Source organism: Gymnoscopelus microlampas, assembly GCF_963454915.1.
Source record: "Gymnoscopelus microlampas genome assembly, chromosome: 16".
NCBI classification, from domain to species: Eukaryota; Metazoa; Chordata; class Actinopteri; order Myctophiformes; family Myctophidae; genus Gymnoscopelus; species Gymnoscopelus microlampas.
Genome location: NC_139953.1, coordinates 13,479,395 through 13,500,478, shown reverse-complemented (window position 1 = coordinate 13,500,478; position 21,084 = coordinate 13,479,395).

Sequence of the window (21,084 nt, the reverse complement as noted above, 5' to 3'; positions counted from 1 at the left end):
TTGTCGTCTGGGGACCCCCAGCAAATCATGTGGGGACCCCCCCTGGGGTTTCCGACCCACAGGTTGAGAACCACTGCCCTAGAGGGTCATAATACTTCACTCAGTTTTAGGTGGAACCCCGTGAAATTATATATGGAAGAAAAAAAAGTTTGCTTCAGCCCCACATGTACTCTGTGTTCATCCTCTTCCTCTGAATGCATGTTATTCATTGCCATTTACATTCCAAACCTCACCCACGTTTTTTGGGAGAGTACCTGCTAGCACTGTGGGTGCAGGAACTGGCTGTCATGTGCAACAAGGCGAGGGGGCAAGAAGAGAGTCTTTGCTCCATTGTTATTAAGGGTTGAGTCAACAGTGTTAGTGTTTGGTCCATCTCCATAAGAAAAGCCCCCATTGATTCCATCTAGTGGTTTCCATTAGGGTGCTGATGGTAGGGCAGGCGGCTGTGTTTTGGCCAAAGCATTGCAGAGAGATGGCGATAGATTAAATCCCACGGAGATCACAAGATACCTTTGTCTGTTTGCAGGACAATAACATTTTTATGAGGGATAATCCTGGATCATCCACTCAGCAACTAAAACACAGAGGGCCCGTGAGTGCGTATAGGCCTACCTGTACCACCTTTGTGCACATTTGGCATTTGTCTTCCTCTGTCTTTGACTTTGGAAGATGTGGTCCTGTGGACATTAACCCATTAAGACCTGAGGCCGATTCTACAAATGTCTTCTAAAATCCCAACAGTATTCTGAAAAAACGTATATATATCAGTGGTGCTCAAACCTTTTCATGTCAAGGACCCCCAAAAGTATATGTATTTGGCCGCCGACCCACATATCAAAATGTTTTGTTCCAGGGACCCCCCAGAAGCAAAGATTTGAGTTAAAAAATGTCACTTTAAAACAATATATATTCAAGGATTTGCACATATTTTCACAATCTTTCAAAAATAGCAGATCTGCAAGCTCGTAGCGCGGCAGTCGGTGCCGCGCTACAAGCTTGTATATCTGCTATTTTTGAATAGCCAAGGTGTAAAATAAAAACAGCCGTATCATGTGGGTAACCTTTACAAATGATAAACATTAACTTCCCGTCTCAGTCTATTTCCTCCTTCATGCTGCCTGTATTACGTTTCGTTCATCCATCCATCCACCCATTAAGAAAAGGTGTGATGTAATGATATGCTAATTGATTCATACCGCATACATCTGCTCCGTCGGAGTGTTAATCTGCTAGCCGTGATAGCTGGGTCTCTACTGTTGCCAAAACACCACTTGGTGAACCTAGTGCTCTAAACCCAAGCCCAGGTAAAAGCCGCTCGGCATTCAGATGTTTTAGATCGGGGGGGATAAGGCCTCACACACTAAGCTGTGAGTATCTTTAATTACCCGAGTGAGAGGATTAGAAAGAGAAAGAGAGAGCTTTATCTGATTCTTTCTCTCTCTCTCTCTCTCTCTCTCTCTCTCTCTCTCTGTGCATGTGTGTGTGTGTGTGTGTGTGTGTGTGTGTGTGTGTGTGTGTGCGTGTGTGTGTGCGTGTGTGTGTGTGTGTGTGTGTGTGTGTGTGCGTGTGTTTGTGCGTGTGCGTGTGCATGCGTGCGTGCGTGCGTGCGTGAGTGTGTGCGAGAGAGTGAGAGAGAGAAGTAAGAAAAATAGGGAATATGTGTGACTGTGTCTGTGACTGTGAATGTGTGAAACTGTGTGTGTGTGTGTGTGTGTGTGTGTGTGTGTGTGTGTGTGTGTGTGTGTGTGCATCCTGGCACAGATTGTGTGAGGCCCAACAGGGAATAATATAAGTTGGATGTCTTGATCAGTGATGCCCAGCGTGGGATGAGGCGGGGAGGTGACTCAGCCCAGGGAGTCTTCTCTGTGCCTATCATCATTGTGTTGAGCCAGAGACACCGTGCTTATCTAATCGCTACGAGCTGATCCAATTATACACTGATTGAAAGGACATTGCATGGCAAATCCCTGGTGGTTAGCGAGGTATAGAGATACCCTCTCTGAAACACAAATGAACAACCTCTCTCCAGAGGTTAAATGGTTACTCCGTCAGCCTCAGCCAGCCTAATCGACAAGAAAACAAAAACGCCAAAAAGCATCTCTGCACAAAGTCATTGTTTCCGTTCATTTGGCATGTATAGCTTAACCCATTGAGACCTGAGACCGATTCTACAAAATGTCTTCTAAATCCTAACAGTTTTTTTTGGAAAAACCTATGTTGCTGTCAGTGGTGCTCAAAACATTTTCATGTCAAGGACCCCCAAAATGATATGTATTTGGCCACAGACCCCCATCTCAAAACATGTTGTTCCAGGGACCCCCAGAAGCAAAGATTTCTGTTAAAAATGTTTGTTTAAAAATATATTATTCAAAGATTTGCACAATCTTTCACAATTTTTCAAAAATAGCAGATCTACAAGCTCATAGCGCGGCACTCGGTGCCACGCTATGAGCTTGTAGATCTGCTATTGCCAAATAGCCAAAGAAATCTAAAATGACACAGATGCGTTCAAAGGTCTTAATGGGTTTAGTGAGTTCAAATAGATCTAGAATGTTATGTTAATAATGGCATATTCAAGTCGTAGAAAAATAGTGTTCAGCCAGTGAACACTGTCATTGTAACAGCAAAGTGCTTCCTTTTATCCATGCAATGGTAGTTTAGCCGCTAAACTACCGTTATTCCGCCACTCCAAAGCCCTTCACGATCTGTTGTGGTCGGCATTGTTGGCCATTTCAATAGGAAGAGATGGTAACTTGTGCTCCTTGTTGTGTCACAGCTCTGAGCTTCGGACCCTGGGAGAATGGAAAACCTCAAAATATAGGTGTAACACTGGCTCAGTTAAAAAATATATATATATCTTTATCACAATGTTTGGCCATCATCAGATCAGATCAGGAATAAAAAGATCTTTCTCAGCCTGTTGAACATATCTCTGTGATGGATGACCATGTTTTACCCCTTTCTGTCTCTCCATCCAGTAGCGTCCCCAGGAATTACATTTAGGGCAGGCGACATTTTTTTTGCACCCCCACCCCCCAAATCGGCGACCGAAAACCGGTGAAAGTGGCCGTTTTCAAGATGTTTTGGCCCTTATCTCTGGAACAGAAGGTCCAATCTGCTCCGTTCAAAGCGTGTTGGATGCGTGACTTTGAGGACATCAAGCACGCAATGACACCTTTTCAGGTTATTTGGGTTTTCTAGGGGAGGCGAGATCTTAGTTGGGCAGGCGACCGCCTGTCCTGCCTCTACAGTGGGTACGCCACTGTCTCCATCTCTCTCTCTCTCTCTCTCTCTCTCTCTCCCTCTCCATCTCTCCAGCTCTCTCTCTCTCCATGCCTTCTCATTCTCTGTCTCTCTTTCCCTCTTTTTCTCCTCCTTCTGTGTCTTTCTTCTACCTTTTGGATCTGTCCCTTGTCATTTGAAATCATTCTGCCTGTCTGAACTGAACAGCCAAAGACAACGGTGTGTGTGTGTGTGTGTGTGTGTGTGTGTGTGTGTTTATGTGTGTGTGTTGGGGAGGAGGAGGGGGTCTAGCTCAGGTCAGAGGAGCAACGTCCAGGGTCGTCACACTACAGAGCCTGACCTGGGGCTCACATCACTCCTAAATGGTCTGCATTTCTATAGCACCTCTTATCCAAAGCGCTTCACAAAGTGCATTATATTCACACATAGTCACATACGGTACACACACCAACAGCAGAGTCAACCATGCAAGGCACCAATCTGCACATTGGGGGGTAGTTACAGGCAGGGGTTGCCAGATCTGCTTATTATAATTCCCAGCAAGATTTTATTTGAAAATAGCCGATCTACAAGCTCACAACACGTCGCATCGCGACGCGTTGTGAGCTTGTAGATCTGCTATTTTCAAATAGCTGATGTATATGTTAAAGTGCACATGTGGCCCATATGGTCGCTTCTTTTGGGCTGGTTTTCCTAGACCTGATTGCTTGTTTCTCTGGCAACACTGTTTACGGGTTCAGTGTCTTGCGTAAGGACACTTCGACACAGGAATTGAACCGGGGAACATCTATACCTCCTGAGCCACTGCCGCCCTACTCCTGACATTTGATGTGAAAGGCTTCATTGGTTTCAGAGCCTTATCCTCTTCTCTTTGTGTATTCCACCTAACGCACACATCCTACGCTTTGTTTGCCCTCGAGGACGGTTTTACCTGAAAGGTAGAACGACAAGGAGACGACGGCACAAGGACCTCTGTCATCCGCACAACATCGTTTCCGTACATCGACTCATTGATGTATCTGTTACTTGTATGGAAAGCCCCTTTGAGGCAGAGAACAATGTGGAGTACATAATACTTAATAAAAGCTATAATAAATCTCTTCGTGGGGGTTGAATATTTGAGGCTATATAGAATGAGTTTTGTTGTTTTGGGTGGACGCGGGCGGGGGAGGAGAACATTGTTCTTTGTCACCATTTACACTGTTGCTCCAGGAATCTGCACATGCTTGTCTTTGTGGCTTTGTCTACGTATGTTTTCTGTGTATACGCTTCTGCATGTATACACAGTATGTCCCTGTTTGTGTGCAGCGTGCCTGTGCCTATATTTGCGTGCGTGCGTGCACGAGCGTGTGCGTGCGACAGTGTGTGCACATAGATGTGGACTGTGCGGTCTCTTCTTGTCATCACGTACATTCCAGGAGTGGAGGGAGGGGGGGTTAGACAAAAACCCTGAGATGACACTGCAGATCTAGCCATTAGCCTTTCACCTGCTGTTAACAGCAACTTGGCCGGACGCTGGGCCCTGCATTCCTCCCGCGCGGAGACAGATGTAGCCTTAACTCACGCTAACATGCCTACACGGAGGAGATAAGCTTTGGAGATGTTGTTGTAGAATTGTAACATTTTTTTCTTTCTTTTTTTTCTCCTTGCTGCAAATCAGCTCCAGTTCAACAGTTGAATTGAAGCTCCACTTCGATGGGGTCGAAGCGTGCTTTTGCTATTTAAGTTAGCAAAAACCAGTAAACTTTATCAGTTGACATGTGTTTGACAGGAGAAGCACGACTGCCGGGCTGAGCAGAGCGTGCGCACATGGCGCATGAAAGGGATTGTGGCGAAACGGGACACATTTCATATAAGTTGGTCCCAAAATGGAAACCCACCAAGGTCAAAGACGGCCAGCTAAAAAGCCAGAGTCAATATTTATGGATACTGAACATGTGGCACGGTCCTCTACCCACTAATTTGAGCAACAAGTCCACCTCCAGATTATATGGCCACTCAGAGATCAAGAAGAGGGGGATTCAAAACCTTGCCTGCACATTTTCAAATATCGCAGATTTGGGTTTTTCATTCGCTCAAAGTCGTGCATAATTTAGCATTTGTTTATGTTTTTGTTTGTTTGTTTTGCGAGTCTGCACCTGGAGAATCTGCTCCGCAAAATCCTGAGTCTTCTAAATCCACAGTATTCTGAAAAACATATGTTTTTATATCAGTGGTTCTCAAACTCTTTCATGTCAAGGACCCCCAAAATGATATGTATTTGGCCACGGACCCCCATCTCAAAATATTTAGTTCTAGGGACCCCCAGAAGCAAAGATTTGAGTTAAAAATGTTCGGTTTAAAAGTATATATATTCAAAGATTTGCACACATTTTCACGATTTTTTTAAAATAGCAGATCTACAAGCTCGTAGCGCGGCACGCTATGAGCTTGTATATCTGCTATTTTTGAATAGCCAAAGTGTAAACTAATGCTTATTAGCTCAAATGAAAAAGTGACACAGATGCGTTCCAGGTCTTAATAGGTTAATTCAACTCTGAGAGCACTACAGAGTAGTCTCTATCTTGTTCATGATCAACAGGATTAATTGTGCATAAGAACATCTTTTAATAACAATAAAGTAAATCCAATAAAGTCAAGTTTTAATTTCATACTAGAAAATTGCACGCATCACTTTAAACTTTACAAGGCCCGGTAATTCTTTCAAAGTCAAACCCTAGTACCGTCCTTATTGCGCGGTCTTACTCATGTTGAATGATGCGAGCAACCCTTTGATACCCCGTGGAGCGCCTTTTGAATGTTCCTTTGTACGCATTTTTTACTGTGATAACACCAAGGGGCCCGTAAAACCTCAGTTTACAGGTACGAAACATTTAGCTCTTAGCTCCGCGTGGACCTCACGCTCAACAACTCTACAATAGGAACCAGTATAAACACATGCTCCATTTAGCAGAGTAGTAGAGATGAGAGGCAGCCACTTCCATTTTAGAGAGAGAGAGAGGGAGAGAGAGAGAGAGAGACATAAATACAGGGATCTGCCCTTTGAATGCAGCTCCACTCATAAAGACACCACGCGTCACTCAATTATACGTCTGCATGATTAGAAGCTTGGGTTACATAAACAGCCAGCGTCAAGATTTACATTTTACCGCTTAAGCACAAGCAGCTGTTTACAGGCAAGGGGGGGGGGGAGGGGAGGAAAACACTTATGCTTAATTTATCCCATTAAGACCGGTAACGCATCTGTGTCACTTTTTGATTTGAGCTAAAAAAAAAGAAGCATTCTTTTACACTTTGGCTATTGAAAAATAGCAGATATACAAGCTCATAGCGCCCTGGAACAAAATGGGGGTCCTTGGCCAAATACATATACATTTTGGGGTCCTTGACATGGAAAAGTTTGAGAACCACTGACATAGTAGCATACGTTTTTTTCAAAAAACAGTTTTTAGAAGACGTTCTAAAAACAGACATTATGTATAGAATCGGCCTCAGGTCTTAATGGGTTATACCATGTCGTACGACAGTGTCGCTCGCCGATAAAACAGCAGATCTACAAGCTCAACGACACGCCACGGCGCGGCACGTCGCGAGCTTGTGGATCGGCTGTTTTTGCGGTCAGCACCGCCATACGACGAAGTATAAATAAGGCCTTTAGCAAGTATGTGCGCTTGAAAGAGAGAGAGAGAGCTGTTGCAACCCCAGAAAAGGTGTGTAGCGTTAATGGCGGGTGTATTTAACGCAAACCAGAATGGTTTGTTGGGAGTTTTCTTTAACTCGCCAAACTTTGGCTTCTGATCTGATAGTTTTGAAGGAATGCGTGATGCTGCGTGTCGCATTCTGCACCTTGATTTATGTCTACAAAGTTAATGCGGAGGTTACGATTAAGTTAAAGTACGTCCCGGGTTGCCGAGATGTGTTTGTAGGAGCTTTTCACTAAGGTTGTGTGCTTTAGGAAACTTTAGAGGGCGATGGAAACATCCTTGCAGATGAAATGTGACCTTCATGTGCACCACTCTACACACAAACATGTAAACACACACACACACGCACGCATGCACGCACGCACGCACGCACACACACGCGCACACCTGACAACATTTTCAATCACTCGTGCAGCAAGATGAAGGAGAGATTTCTCACATCTTTCATTTGCCTTGACGTCGGCAACAACAGGCAATAAACATAAACCACGCGTTTCACGTAGCGTTTCACTTTGACGGAGGCCATTTGCTTGTGTTCCACTAAATGAGATCGCAGCACGTACGGCTGAAGGCTCTGGGACAGAATTGATTACGGGGTTCTGATTGTGGGGTGTTTTCACAAAGGTGGACTTCAAGTGTAAAATACAGCGAGGGGACGCATGAGGCGCTGCCATTGCATATAAGACACAATAACATATATGACTATCTCATACACTAGCTAGGGGTCAGGGGTCTTCAATGTTTTTCATGCCATGGACCCCTTAGAAAGAGACGAAGCAGGGACCCCCACGTATGTTGTTTAAAATTGTGTTGCATATTCAACCTTTTCTACTTCCATGCGACTCATCAATGTTTTGTTGATGTTGAGAGATTTTTGACAAGCTTGGAAGTATTCCACAGTTTTCCTTTTAACCGCTTAAACCCTGAGCACCCCATAGTGGTGCCTCCTGTTGAAGAGCCCTGTATACGCGATGACAACTGAATGTCCCTTGGGATACTAGGTGTCTGTCTGTCTGTCTGTCTGTCTGTCTTTCCGTCCGTCCGTCCGTCCTGGCTATTCCAATAGAATACAGTATATACTTCTGCTTGATCCCTTCATTAAATTCTGGCAGGTGTTGATTTCGTCGACTAAAACTATGACGAAAAATGTTCGTAGACTACCTTCTTTCACTGACTAAATAAAAATAAGTTATGATGACTAAAACTAAGACTAAATATATTGACAATTTTGTCAATATAAATAAAAACTGCTAGACTAAAATGTTAGTGAGGGACTAGTGGAGAAGAGATCCAGTAGAGCTAAAAGACAAGTTATTTTATGTTTGGTTGTGCTCGGGTGTTAAGCTCTGAAAATAGCAGATCTACAAGCTCACAACGCGTCGCAGCGCGACGCGTTGTGAGCTTGTAGATCGGCTATTTTCAGCATGCAACCAAGTGTAAAATCAGCCATTACGACGCCATCAAGGCACCGGCAAAATACATTTAAGTCGACTGAATTAACTGAAGATTTAGTCGATAATCTTGATGGCTATCTGTTTCCTCAGGGCTCCCTTGTCCAATATAGGATTTCACAACTGGATGTGATTCACCAGAAAAAGTCTTATAGCGGCATAGCCGTTTGAAAAGATAACCTCTGTTATAAAAACTAATTGTTTTACACAGTAAACACTGGTCTTGTCGAGCACGAAACCGTCAGGGGTGGGGAGGTTAGTCCGTATAGTCGACCCATTTAATTATCACGTTTAATTATCACATTGTCAGCTCGAGCCAGGGTCCAACGGTTCATTCTGAGAGCGTTCAAACGGAAACCAAATGGACCCTTATGGGTCCATTTGGTTCCGCTTGAACGCTCTCAGAGTTAAAATGAACACTGAGGATTTCTACTGCGTAGACCTTGCAGAGGGCTATAGGGTTGGACCTGATTGTGCTCTGGCATCCACAGAGTGACATTATAGCCATGTGGTTTCATGATAATAATAATCTTGAGAGCAGCTGTATAAACATTTAACTGACATCCACTCCCTGGGCATGCCGTATGTATCTTTAACTTCAGCTTCGGACCAATCTGATGCAACTATTCATATCTCCACCCATGTCGGCCCCCCTACCCCCAACCCCCCCCCCCCCCTCTTTTTCTCCCCTCTCCCTCTTTTTTTTGAGATGTATGTGTTTTAGCATTTTTGCTGTAAATGTCAATGGAAAAAAGGATGGTCATAATCAGATCACGTTCATTTTTCAAACTGGCTTTGCCTTTGAGAAGCAAAGCGCGTTGTTCCGTTTAAGAATAAGAAAGAATCGTAGGATATCGTAAAAAAGAGACTATTATCCTGTTTCGATTTTTCTTGAAATATCGGGGAATAATTGTCAGCAATTAGGGACGTAACGGCTGCCAATAAGGTTAGACAGAAACTCCCGGTAATGGCCCCTTCACAATGTAGTCCATTTCCTGGTAACATTTGTCTTAATTCGTGACAGTTTGTGTAAATATTTATGTCACTAAACTAACTGTTCTGTATACAGTGAGCCCCCCACCCCCCCCCTCACAATCTTCTCTGGAATGCGATTTAATTGGCGGTTTCCTCTGTTTATCCTGTTTCTTACGGTTTTAGGGGCGAGCTCGGCGTAATGAATAATCAGGTAGATAAAACGCGGCCTTAAATTAAACGTCCCCCTTAAAGGAAATCATATGAGGGTTAATACCCGCCTCTTGCCCCCCTGTCTGTAATTCACCTCCTCTCATCACATGCCAGATTACCATTATGTGTCATTTGTAATACAGTAAACAGAGGCCAGATGGCTTGGATTCTCTTTGGATATACAGAGGAGTAACAGAAGCTATGGTGTGAGCTGTGTGCTGCACCGTATATCACTGGTACTGTACTGTACTGTACTGTACTGTACTGTACTGTACTGTACTGTACTGTACTGTACTGTTCCACAGGGAAAATCATGTCCTGAAGACTTGCTTTTTTCCCTCAAAAAGAAAAGAAAAGAGAGAAAAAAGGTCTCTTAATGTGAAACAAGGAAGGAAGGCTGAGTTGGTTAAAATGAGGACTATCAATGTTTAAAAAAAAAAAAAAAAAAAAAGGCTTAGGGGTTGAAGTTAAGTATGCGTTTTGTCAATTACTCTGAGAGCCCGGCGCAGCTAGACGGCTCGGTTTGAGCGAATGTGACCCCATCGAGACGTTTGTGTTATTTCTGCTATGCTCCATGCTGTTTGAATTGGACGGGCTGGCAGTCAGTGGTGCGCAGAGTACTCAAACCCACAGTATTTGAGTCAAAATATAGATACTCTCTCCTGGTCAAATATTTCTCAACTGAAGTGAAAGTTCCTCGGTCAAATTTGTACTTTAGAGTTAAAGTAGCCTTCTGGAGTACGTAGTATTCAAAAAACTACATGCATTTAACCCATTAAGACCTGAGGCCCAAATGTCTTCTAAATCCTACCATTTAAAAAAAAAATCATGTTACTATGTCAGTGGTTCTCAAACTTTTTCATGTCAAGGATGATATGTTATGTTTTTGGCCACGGACCCCCATCTCAAAATATTTTTGTCCCAGGGACCCACAGAAGCAAAGATTTGAATTACAAATGTTCGCTTGAAAAAATATATATTCAAAGATTCACACAAATTTACACGATTTCTCAAAAATAGCAGATCTACAAGCTCATAGCACGGCATTAGCCTTGATTCTCCATCGATGATGTCACTGGCGGGTTTCTGAACTGTATGTAGTCCTCCTCTGAGACACAGAACGAGTAGACAAAAATGGTACCATATTATTAAAGAATCAAAAAAGTAGATGTACAAGTCCACAAATCCATCGTGAGGCGTCTACATGAGCTTGTAGATCGGCTACTTTCAATATTTTTCAAATAGGGCTTAATTTGTTAATTCACAATGTACTGTATGTTTGTAAGTTTGTGTCCCACACCCTTAACAGGGAATTTTGCAGTCAAAATGTACAACATTTGTCTTTAAAATGTAGTGGAGTTAAAGTCCTAAGCTTCTAAAAAAATACAAATACTCAAATAAAGTACAGATACTCAAGTAAATGTACTTAATCACTGTCCACGACTGCCTCCATGCTGTTTGAATTGGATATAGGCTGGCACAGTAGTGAGCTATATCAATGTATTTTCCTTGTCTCCACACATCTCTGCCATCGTACAGGCAAAAAAAGAAACGTTCTGATTTCCCCCAACCCATCGTGCTACAATGCGAGCTGCACTTTTTAATCTTTGTAACATCCAATATGGTGGCCCTGGCTTAGAACCGTGGCACCGGAAAAAAAACAGCCACATTTTAATTAAAATCACGTTTCTTTTCCAAAATGCACTATAAGAACTAACACGGATACACAAGATGACACAGTTTATCTCACAGTTTATCTAAACACCTCTGGTTTGAAGGCTATCTTGCCATTCGACAGTGATTTATCTGTGATTATTTGGCCTTGCTGTCTTTGGGGCAGGGGGACGAGGAAAAGACCACTCGCCCGGTTTACGCACGGATCATTGAGGAACACTGGGCCTCTTGTCAGTGCAGCAAATTTTGCCCAAGAATGAAACATTCTATTTTCCTAACCTGGTTAAGTAATCACATTACCTAAGACTCCATAAAGTGGAACAAACAGTAGCACAGAACCCCCGCTTCTTTTTATGTGCCTTGAGTGACAGATTGGCTTTCATCAAAGGGGGCCAAGCAATGAACTTATATAGTCATTTTGCTATGCTAAGAATACTGAATTGATCCTCATATGTGGAACATCTGGTGAAAAGCAATTTCCACCCAAGTGTTTTAGTATTTCCTCCTAATTAATTTCACATGTACATGACAAGAGCGGAGTGGCCTCCCAGAACCGAGTGCACAAAAGCCAGCTTTGTTTCCCCCCGTCAGAAAAGTCATCTGCGGTTCCCTGGTTTTCAAAACCGCGGCCGTCGAGTTTGACGCTCGCTAGACGACGTTGGGAGACGCGTTTCGATTTGGAGAAAAGTCACATCTCGCGCCTCAGTGGCACAGGGGGGGTGGGGGGGCGAAGGGTTCAAGGTTTACATTTGCTCATTCGGTGACTCGTGTTGTAGCCAGTGGGGCATGTCATGCAGGGTTGCAGAGGAAACAGGCTTTAGGTGAAGGAGAGCACGCAGGCACCGAGCCAGCATGGGAACGAGTTGAAAATTGAGTGCTAAGCCGCCGGTCCAATTCCAAGCCATAATGAAGGAGCGCGTGTTAAAAATGTAGACTATTAGTGGAGAGCTTCTTGGACACTTTCTTGGGATGAGATGTTTGAAATGGGTTTTCTCAGTTCAAAACACCCTCAGGTCGCAGACGATTTCCTCATTACATTGTACATCTCTCCCCTTTTTCGATTGCTCTTTGATTGATTGCAAACTTCCCATGTAGTAGCTCTGCGGGGGTTCTATAGCAACTTTGTACATATAAACAGATCTAACTGTTAATCTCACGTTGTGTCAGGGCTGTCTGAGCATTAGGCGCCTCTGAGCTTGCGCACATGCACACAGACACACACAGTCACAGACAGTGTGTGCCCCCCCCCCCCACCACCACACACACACATACAGCCGTGAAGTTGATCACGAGAGCAACACGGTCTTGTCTTTGCTTGTCTGGATGACAAGTCAGAAGGGGTTCCCAGAATGTTGGCGTCGACCAGATGAAAGTCGGCTCGATCAGATTAATCATTAAAGTGGGAGATACGCGCAAGCCTCAAGCATTACTTTTTTACCCACAATCCCCGGTGCCGCTCAATCCAAGAACCTCTGTTTGGTTAAGGTGTCTGGGACCACCGGGATGAATGTAACCACACATTTCTCACCTGAGTGGCGTTGCTCTTTCTTTTTTTACAATGCCCCCCGCCATCCCACCCCCACCCCCCACCCTGTCACAATCCAGAGAGTATGCTTTTCATCTCTGGGTGAAAACTGTTCATCTGGAGAGGTAGATGTGACGCATGGCTACAGCAGAAGACACAGCGGGTCAGGGTGGGTAGTAGGTGCCACGGTTTCTTGGCCGCAAGCCAACGAGAATGGGAACGCGTTTGCCCTCCTCCGATGCCGAGGTGAGATTAAAGTAGGTGTTTACAGGAGTTGTCGAGAGGGAGACGAGGTGGTACGTTCTGAGATTGGCTTTTTCCGCCCCTAATGAACCATCGGAACATCGTCTTCCTTGTCTCTTCATTTCTACATCTCGATCTGTTTTTATAGGTCAACAGAGGAAGCATCACATACTTGTGTAGCCATTTCAAACATATTCCTGCTTTTTCACAGTACAGGTGACAAGAAAATATAGCTCCCATTCGCCTCCCGGGTGAGAATCTATATTATAACACTAACCTCGAGGTCGATATATTTTTTGTTTGTTTGTTTTAGTTTAGTTTGCATTTTTGTGTGGCTGAAGCCTCTGAGTACCTTCAGTGGCTCCTGTGATTTTCAGCTGCGGTCGTGCAGCGCTTAGGCCACAGTGAAGAAGCCCTCCTTTCTACTGCAGCTTCAAAGCATTTTTCCTGGGCGGCAGAGTTTCAGGCCCTTTGTGGCGTGGGTTATTTGTCAGAGGGTTCGGAGGGTGACTCGTTTCACTCTGTTCTCTGAAAAGAGAGAGAGAGAGAGAAGAAGAAGAAGAAGAAGGCCCCGTGCGTGAGTGCCATGAGCGGTCTAAAGTTACGTCCGTGAGCCCCGGTATTACAACCCGATGACTGACAGGAAAAACGGGGTGAGCTCTCCTCGTCAGGCTCTAACAAAAACACCAATATAAGAGGGAGCGGAGCGGGAAACAACAGATTAGACTACTGATCTCAATCTGCTCTCCTTTGCTTATTGGGAAATAATAGCTCTGAAAAGGAAGTCATTTAAAAGGGCCTTTAATCAATTCTCCTTTGACGAGCAAGCAGCATGAAAGGCTGGAGAGAGAGAGAGAGAGAGAGAGAGAGAGAGAGAGAGAGAGGAAGGGAAAGAGATGGAGGGAAAAAGAAAGAGAGAGAAAGAAAGATAGGGAGAAGAAGGGAGAGAGGAAGGGGGAAAGGGAGAGAGGGAAGGGGGAGGGAGAAAGGAAGGGAGAGAGAGAGAGAGAGAGAGAGAGAGAGAGTGCAAGTCTTTATAACTCTAAACATTTTGGTGTGTGGGGTGGGGGGATGGGGTAAGCGGATAGATGGGCTCTAATTTGACTTCTCTTGGTGTCCGCGTATCTCAAAAAGCACTTGATCACCACCGCTACAGTGAGCCTTGACGCCATGTGTGAGTGTAAATGGTTCCAAGGCTCTGTGGTGGTGAAATCACGTTGCCAGAATGACCACCAACTCTAAATGAAACACCAGCCCCCCCCCCCCCCCCCCTTAAAAGGTTTAAAAGGTCCCATTCAAAACCCCCTTTTTTTTTGCCGCATAAGGTAGCAATTTCCCTCCCAAATATGGCGTAGCCCAATAACTGTTGAGCAATCTGACACCATGTCAGGGCAAATTAAAGCAAACTTCTTTTTGAATACAATACAATAAATATGATGTGATAGGGAGGTATAACGAGACACAAAAAAAACAGAGGTGAGGAACGCACATAAATGCACTCGGAAACATGTGCAAACTCAAGATCTGTACCGAGTGGCATTCTTGCCATCATTGTAATTCCTCTCCTCTGTTTGTTTTATAGGTACAGCCAGGAGAAGTAGGTCTACATAGCGAGCGAGTGAGTGAGTGAGTACTTTGTTCATTCCACAGCCTGCACAAATCTGTTTTAAGTTCAAGAGAGGAGGAACCCTTTAATTTAAACCCTAAAAAATGAAGTCATTCATTCCCTGCTAAACTGCGCTGTGACCCACGAGGTTAGGTAAACAAGTGTCCCATGCATTACTGTCAAAACAGCCGTCCCCTCGCTCCCAGCGCACTGTAAACTCCCACTATCATATTACAGTCGCACGAGGGAAACCGACGGACGGACGGACGGACGAAAGAGAAAGACAAAAGAAAAAGAGAGAAGGGGGGAGACATATCCGTGTCCTGGCATTTTTTTCTTAGGACAGCGAAGCAGAGAGAGTTCGGTACCTGAGGCTGTCCTCGGGAGGGTTTCTTGTAAAGTAGAGAGTCGGCTTGTCCCGGAGCAGAGCAGAGCAGAGAACGGAGCTGAGACCCCTGCGTAGCAAATTAAAGAAAGACATTTCACATGTTTCAGAATGTACGAACGCAAATCCTCAGTGTTAATGTAACTCCGAGAACGTACAAAGAGAACCAAACCAAATAGACCTGTAACTCCATGAGTGTTGGTTCTATTTGTACACTCAAATGAGCACGGAAGATTTTAAGTATATTTGGCCATTCCTACATGTGAGAAAACATATTGAAAAACTATTTTTCCTGAGTAGAAGGAGAGATATTTTCAAATATTCTGGCAAATGTCATTTTCAGTGAGAGGAACAGAGAGGAGCAGAGGACATGGGCCATAGTGCAGCTCTGAGCCCAGCAGGCCTACACAGATCCATTACCAGCTCCAGCTCTGGATGGAATGTGTGGAATCCAACTGGGCCTGGGTTCTAGCACAGGGGTCCAAACCTCACACGGCTGCTGCTGTTGCTGCTGCTCGCTCTCTCATTTTTTTTCTCTTTTCACTTTTTGTATTATATTTGGACCGAAGAACCGTAAATGTAACAAGGAACGCTGAGTAGCGGTTCTGGAAGCTGACACGCATGCACACACACACACATGCTTGCGCACACGCGCACACGCACGCACACACGCACGCGCGCACGCGGAGGCCACGGTCATATGCAAGACGGAGAGAGGCATACGCAGCAGAATGGAGAGATATTTGGCCACGCGTTGCTTCTTTTGTTAACAGTCACAAATTGAACATAAGCTAGCCGGACATGGTACCATTTAAATGAAACGATACACCAGTCCTTCATATGGGAATTAACAACTTTTACTACAGCATCAGCTGAGCAGCCATTTTGGAATCAATCAAAGGGCCATATAAGAGTGAACGATATGAAAATGCAAAATATTTGCCAGTACTTGAGTAAATGCACTTTGTTACTTTTTACACCACTGTGTACTAATGGCACAAACAACAGTTTGAAAAAAAAAAAAATCTTTTCGGACAAATGAATCACGTGAAAAACAAAATGCTCCCGGTGCGTACGGCGTACGGTAAGAATGATATTCTTGTTATCACTAATGTGACAGTAATTGCCTCTTAGCCTGTCATAGGACGAGAGGGGTGAGGCAGAGAGAAAGACAAGATGAAGAGAAAGGAGGGAGGAGAGAGGGCACGGGGCGCTGACTGAGGGCACTAATGACTGCCAATGGAATGCCTGACTCCCATAATCCTCTCTGTCACCGCCGACAGATCCTCTTGACCTCTGAACCCCCGATGTAAAGGAAGCGAAAGACAGGAAGTGACAACTTAATCAAAATTACCTGGAGGGTTTCAGGCTTGTTTCCCCCGTGACGACCGTCGGGACCGGTATAACACCACTGGCTTAATGACCCGACCCGAAGATTACAGTGGCTTATCAGTGACAAAGGCTTCATTATTCTGTATGTATTCAATGTTTTATAAGAAGGATGTATTTCATATATTATAATTATGCATTTTTCACTGTACTTGGAAACAGAAACCATTTTCTAGTACAGGACCAGACCAGATTCCTTATGGATTCCGTATACTTTATTTTCTCATTGTAAGGTAAAAGGGAAGTTAACTGAAACCACAGAGACCTGACCTCCTGGTTCTTTGCATAATGCCCTCTGATTGTTTGTGGAGTGTGTGTGTGTGTGTGTGTGTGTGTGTGTGTGTGTGTGTGTGTGTGTGTGTGTGTGTGTGTGTGTGTGTGTGTGTGTGTGTGTGTGTGTGTGTGTGTGTGTGTGTGTGTGTGTGTGTGTGTGCGTGCGCGCACACACTCCAACTCACAGGATCAAAGGGCACAGCTTTCCCAACACCAGCTGAGTATGAACAGTGAGATAAGTTGAGGCCATATTTCGTAGCGTTGCATTAAAAAAAAATCTGGTTCCAGTTCATTGATCGATACGTTCGATATGTCGATTTTTGCCTTGACACAGGGTGGTGAAATATTTTGTTATACAATATTTACACCGGCATTATCTCTCACACATTACGCAAGCATTAGCTGAGAGAGAGAGACACCTAGAGAGAGAGAGAGAGGGAGAGAGCGAGAGAGAAATAGCGTGAGAGAGAGGGAGAAGTAAGGGCATGGTTGTACTGGGCGATCTTCATTTCAGCGGGCAGAGAGGTCTGAGGACATGTGCCTGAAGCTGTCAGGAGTTTGTCATCGATTCTCTCCGTCTTGTCATCGTCCTTATCTGATCCCGCTGCGGCCTGCCGTGTTTCTCTCTCGCCCATCACCTCCTCCCTCACCATCATCGGCACTATAGCCCCCTGTCTCCCTCCCTGTGAGCAGGGAACGCCGGGGGCGAGCTCATATACAGAAGGACTTGTCCCAAACAGCCGGGCAGGTTGCTTGTTTGTTGTTGTTGCTGTTAGTTTGTTTATTTTTTATTTATTTGACTGTTTATGGTTATTTTTACCAATTCAATCCGGGAACGCATTTCTGTCATTCTAGATTTCTTTGGCTATTCAAAAATAGCAGATGTGCAAGCTCATATCTAGGTCTACTATGATCTACTATGAGCTTGTAGATCTGCTATTTTTTTTAAATCGTGAAAGTTTGTGCAAATCGTTGAATTTATATTTTTTGTAACAACTCAAATCTTTGATTCTGGGGGTCCCTGGAACTAAATATTTTACAAATGTTCGCTTTAAAAATATACATATTCAAATATTAGCACAAATTCGCACGATTCTTCTAAAATAGCAGATCTACAACCTCATAGCGCGGCACTCGGTGCTGCTCTATGAGCTTGTATATCTGATACTTTTTGAATAGCCAAAGACATTTTAAATTACAGCGATGTGTTAAAGAATATTTCTACTTTAGTTAGGATAGTATATGGACTGAACTGTCAAAGTTAAAGCGGCATGGTGCTTGAGCTGGAATGGAACCCTGGATGTTTTGGTCATGTGACTCCACCGCATCCCCACTGGTTGAGCTGCCGGTGGGCCTCTTGATGGCAAACTTACCGCTATATATCGTCGCTGTCGGGCAGAAACCTCACATCTCCGTATTCTAACTTTTTGTGTTTTTTCGTAAATGAATGCCCTACTCGATCATACTGCCGTGTCACACAAAAGCATCAAAAGTACAGCCTACTACTGCTCAAAGCGTGACGTGTTTTGAGCTTGCAGATCTGCTACTTTTGCTGTTTTTGAATGTGAATCCTGAAAAGTAACAGTTCTGTGATGTTTCCACCCGACAAAGACGATACGCGTTAAATCCTGTACAAGTTATGTACAGTGTAGGACTAGCACTCACCTCAGTATTATACTGTACCTTGTGTGTAATATTTGTCACTGACTGTGTTATAACACTACATTCAATGTAAGCTATAGTCGCTAACAAATTAATACAGAAAGGGAATGTTTCTTCTCAGTTGCAGGGCAGAGAAGTAGCATTTAAATGGTCGCAGTTAAATAAAGTGCACTGCACTGTGGGTGGATTGTGGTAATGTAATGTGAATAATGCATTCGTTGAGCCGGCTGAAAATATAAACTTTTGGCATGGATTTATTTTGGTTGACATTTGCCCATTTTTGCATCAACTGAGAACGAGAGAGAGAGAGAGAGAGAGAGAGAGAGAGAGAGAGAGAGAGAGAGGAGAATTGATGGACTCAATCATTATTCCATTTCAACCAAGACAAATAGCTTCGGATTCCCATGGCACGGTGTATGAAGTTTGGTTTGGCAGAACGGACCTTTTTTTCTGACCACTGTGACCGCCCCATAGACACCGTAACTAACACCTAACCAACGCCTACGCTACGTCTCCTGGCAACGTTCACACCCGTGCGCCTGGCTGCGTCAAAAAAAAAAGAGTTTTGCGAGGCGTGCGGTGCGAAAGCGCTGGATTCCGCCGTCTTTCTCTGTGGACGGTGCTATAAAGTTGCTGGCATGATACTGCTATAAGCATATAAGCGTGTCATCATCATGTTCCTGGCTCCCCCCCCCCATACCCGGAGTCCTCACTCGCTGCACTGACAATTTGGTCGACAAACATGCAATCACCGTAGTTACAGACAGCCCCTTTAGTTAGGGCAGAGAGCTGTGTGAATTATGGTCAAGATGGAAACCTTTGAATTATGGGTGAGCTCTGCGCTCGCTCTCGTCCAGGGGAAGGAGAGGAGGAGGAGGAGGAGGAGGAGAGGGTGGGGGGTGGGTGGGGGTGGTGGTGGGGGGGGGGGGGGGGGTCTCGGCGGGCTTGTGCCACAGAGTAGCGCTGACAGAGTCCTGGCTCAACCCGACGGCAGGCAGAACCAGAACAACAAAAGAGGCTAACCCAAACACAGAGCTGTAGCAGCACCGGAGAAACCCAGCCTGGGACGGGTCACGCGGTGCATCTCACCACGGAGCAGAGAGAGAGAGAAAGAAAGAAAGAGGGAGAAAAAGAAAGAGAGAGAGAGAGAGAGAAGGAGAGAGAGTGAGGGAGAGGTTACTGGTAGCCCTCTCCCATGTCAATCCTCTACTGCTCAAGTTAACTCTCTCTCTCTCTCTCCCTCTCTCTCTCTCTCTCTCTCTCTCTCTCTCTGTCTCTCAAAACACACACACACACGCACACGCACACGCACACGCGCGCGCGCACACGCACACGCACACACTCACACACACACACACACACAAAACATACGCACACACACACACTTGGAAAGCAGCATTGCAGGCATTCCTGCCTAATTGTACATTTGTCGTCTTTCAAAGGGGAAGAAGAAGTGTTAAGCCAGATACAAAGAATCTTGGGATAGGGCGATAGGGCCAGCATCCGTCCCTAGCCTCCTGAGGGCTATTTAAAGGCGCAGTAGGCTGTACTTTCCGCCGCACAGCGAGGCACCCACCCTTCCGCCTGGCTCCATATTGGAACCAGATGCGCGGCTGGATTGGAGGCCCCACTAATTTAAGTGGACAGGGCAGATGGAAGCGACTCGCCCTGCATGCATACCACCCCCTGTTGGCTTTCATGTGATGAAGAATCTCTCTGCTGTGTGGTGGGGGAGGTCCGCCTAGTAGTGACACACACACACACACACACACGCACGCACGCACGCACGCACGCACACACACACACACACACACACACACACACACACACACACACACACACACACACACACACACACACACACACACCGCGCGCGTAGGCCAAAGTACGAATATATTTGAATACAGCACACGCACGTCCAGATGAAAATGGTATATTGTCCTTATAGATGTAAATATATTAACATATAGTCTTGTATACACAGACATGCACACACTCGTACACTCGGGAGGAATTATTTGACTTTTTCAAGATTCATGTTTCGCGGCTGGAGGGTGGGACTTACACACACTCACATACACATATACACATACACTGCGTGCGCGCACACACACACAAACACACCCGCACGCACGCACGCACGCACGCACGCACGCACACACACACACACACACACACACACACACACACACACACACACACACTGCTGATGATGACAACAACAGTGTAATTCTTACAACACTGATAACTTTGTGTTCTCGTTCCACAACAAAGGCCTGTAATGTCAATACTAACTTAGCTTTGAGATTTAGCAGATGTTATAAAATGTCATTTGTTTCTATTTAGCTGAAACAACTCAGGGCAGAGCCATACTGTAACTCTACGTAATCCTATTCACCGAGACGAGAAAGGGAAAATGTTATGCTCAAATCCGTCATGCGCTGCATACAAAAAAGACCTTGTCATAACAGAAGGTCTGATTTTTTACCAAGCTGAAAATTATAAGGATAATGGAAAAAAAGAAAAGAAAAAAAGTAATACATCTGTACATAAAGAACAAAGTTTTGACAGTCACTGAAAATATGTGATACTGTTGGCAAGCACTGTTTAAACTCTGGGATGAAACGTAGGGATTTAAGACTCGATTTAAGTTTTCTGGCCCGCCTCGTCTCAATTCCATCTTCATTACACACACACCATTCAAATGCAGGATGAGCACGGGCAATTTTAACATTACGTTTACC